Source organism: Apteryx rowi, unplaced genomic scaffold, assembly GCF_003343035.1.
Source record: "Apteryx rowi isolate R43461 unplaced genomic scaffold, aptRow1 scaffold_0, whole genome shotgun sequence".
In the NCBI taxonomy this organism is placed as follows: Eukaryota; Metazoa; Chordata; class Aves; order Apterygiformes; family Apterygidae; genus Apteryx; species Apteryx rowi.
Window position 1 is genome coordinate 3,798,151 of NW_020447195.1, and position 3,079 is coordinate 3,801,229.

The 3,079-nt window shown below is 59.8% G+C and overlaps 1 protein-coding gene across 1 annotated transcript in view; it reads right to left on the reverse strand.

Moving 5' to 3' along the window:
- SALL4 (spalt like transcription factor 4) overlaps positions 1 to 3,079 on the reverse strand; it is a 15,450-nt gene that overhangs the window by 11,660 nt on the left and 711 nt on the right. The gene's annotated exons all lie outside the window — the stretch shown is intronic.

The following is a 3,079-nucleotide window of genomic DNA, read 5'->3' on the forward strand; positions in this document are numbered from 1 at the left end:
GGAGCCGGCGCCGCGGCCCCACGCGGGTCACGGCCCCCGCGGGGCTCCGCGGCAAAGCGAGCACTGCCCGCAATTAAAAAAAGCCCGAAAATCAGAAATAAAGGACGTTTCTGACGGTTGGCTCAAGGCAGCGAGGAGGAGCACGAAGGCAGCGGCTCCCCCGAGCCGCGGGAGCCGCCGCGGCCGCTACCTGCTCCACGGCGGCTCCCAGCTATAAACACGGCGGCCCGAGCCCACACTTAACACTAGGACAGTGTTTAAGACCGAGCTAAACGGCACAAACCCCGCTGCCAAGGTCAATTGCATGAGAGTCCTAATTGTAAGCCTGACATCAACTTACCACCCACAGCAAGCAGGAGGAGGCAAAGGTTAGAGCAGCAGCTCTGTCAAAACGTCACATGCCGCCGAGCCCAGCAAAGGGACTTGAGCACTACAACCAATATAATGTTTCACTTACGTAAAAGGAAAAACAAGGCAGGCAGGCAGGCAGGCATCCCCCCCTCCCACCCCTGCGGCTCCCTCCGCACATCGCCCGGGCGCCCCGCGGGCGCCTAGCGGCTCCCTCGCTTTAAGGCCAACGCGGGCCGCTAAGGGCGACCCGGCTCCGCGGGGCAGCGCGGCGCCTCCGCGCCCGCGGGCTCCTCCCGCCGGCTGGGGCCAGCCGGCCCCGCCGAGCCTGGTTTCGGCCAACCTCAAAAACTTCGATGTCTTCCTTAAACATTCCCCCCCCCCCCCGGCTGACCCCCTTCAGCTTTAGCAGAAACCGAAGCACGATTTGGGGGATTACAACACGGAAATCTCCGAATTTAGCCAGCGAAGCTGGAGTTTGATACTGTATTTTTAAGACTGGAGCAGATTTTTAATGGCAGTAATCCAGCACAATGGGCATTTTCACCGCCTTTGTGGAAATGCTAATTTTCAGTATGTAGTATTATTCTCAAGCGACCACCTGCTGATTTTTTGACCTGTTAATTGATCACCAGGTTAGCAGAACCGTCTCTTAACACGCTGCATTGTTCACAGAGGTGGGTCCCAAATCGCTTTGCAAAAGAACACTTGCAAAGCAGGAGATAAGGGCTTGATTTTATTATTACGATTATGCATATACTCGATAATTTCCCAGACAAATCTCTTGCGGCATTTTGACTTTGTTATGCAGCTTCATCACTTGGGGCACCCATCACTAGGGGCACACCTAGCACAGGGAATAGCTGGACTATTTTGAAGATTTGCGGGCGGTAAGAGCCACCGAGGTCGGAGCCTGGATTTGGATTTCTGGAAGCGCCCACAAAGCTCGCGGCGGGACGGTGTTTTAGCGGGGAGAGGGGCGCTGCTCGCCGCCTGCCGCCCGCTCGCCCCGGCCCCCCGCGGGAGCGGCCGCGGGCAGACCCCGCCGCCCCCCCCCCCGGGGCTTGCGGCTGCGGGACCCCCCGGTCCGCCGGGGGAGGGAAGGGGGGACACGGGCTGCCGCCCCCCGCACCTCACCGCGCCGCACGGCGGAGCGCGGCCGCACGGCGGCGCCCGCAGCACCGGCCCCCGGTGCCCCCCCCCCCCCCGCGGGCACCGCGCGGCGTTTGCCGGCGAGGGGCTGGCGACCGCCACCGGCCCCGCACCAGCGCCTCGACCTACAAAACCGGCCCCACGCAGGAGGGAAACCCCTCGGCGGGGCGGCAACTTCGCCAAGTCCCCCCCCGGCCCGGGCAATCGCTGCACCGACTCCCGGAGGATTTTCATTGAGGGTTTTGCTGAGAAAAAAAGGGAGGAAAAGAACCCCCCCACCCCAAACAACAACAAAAAAAGCAGCTGCCCACTGCCCCGCAGAGGACGGTGCGCAGCGACCCTCCCCTCCCCGCCCGCACACCACCCCCGCCCGAGCGGGCCGCATCAGGAGTTATTAACCCTTTTGTCTCAGCGCAGCCCCGGAGGTGGCTTTCCAGCAGTGGGCAGAGATTTACATGTGGAAACATCACCTCCATCCCCCAACCTAACCATATGCACAAAGGAAAACAGTCATGCATTAAACATGGGATTTATTGCCTTCTGGCCAGCTTGCTGTTTCTTAAGTCACCATTAACCGGACCCAACAATTGCACATTTCGACTCAAAGAAGAGGTGGGGGGAGGAGGAAAAAAAAAAAAAAAAAGAGCCCGAACCTCCTGCGGTTTGGGAATAAGGAGCTCCTGTAACGCGCATTGGTATTGATCAATTCTAGGAAGGGAAGAAAACCAAAACCAGCCCCTTAGGAAGGCAGAGAGTCCCCAGAAGGTCCTGGGGGAGATACTAGAAGGTTTAGGTTCAACAGCCAAACAACTCTTAACAAACGCAGCCCAGGTCAGCCCACAGACCAGTCTCCCCCTCTCCCCACGCGGGACGTGTCCGCCCGAGCCCCGCTCCGCGCCCCGGCGGCGCCGTTCGCCTCCACCTTGGGGGCTGCGGGGCGAGCCCAGGCCGGGTCCCGGGGGCTGCCGGCCCCGCCGCCCCCGCGGGAAGATGCTGCTCCGCCGCGGAAAGCCCGGCACGCTCCTGGGCCCGACCCCCGCTCCGCTCCCGCGGGCTCTGGGGGAGACGCTGGCTACCAACTGCCCCTCCATCCCCTCCCCCTTCGTGCCCACCCCCACGCAGAGCCCTGGGAGAATTTGAGTCAAATATCGACTTTCCGCTTCCCTCTGCAAGGCAGGGACCTGCAAGAGCACCTAAAAGGAGGGACAGTGATTTGCGGTACCGAAATGTCCCACTCCACCCAAATACAAAGCGCTCACGCACACCCCACATTAGCTCACCGGAGTTATTTTAGGAAGTCGGAAATCAAAGATGGCTGGAGGTCAAGCTACAAAAGGTCCAGGGCGATTGTGATCTCCAACAAAAATAGTCCGAGCGTGTTTTTTTTTTTTTTTAAGCCCCACAAAAATCCTCACGTAACTACTCAGAAAGTATTAAATAGAGAGATCGGGAGAACAAAACTCGGGGCATTTCCTACCCCCGAGAAGATGGTTTGCAATTCCTTCCTCCTTCTCCCCCCCCTTCTCCCCTCTCCAAAGAAGAAATCCTTTCCGCCTCGGGGAGGGTTTGGGGTTCACCT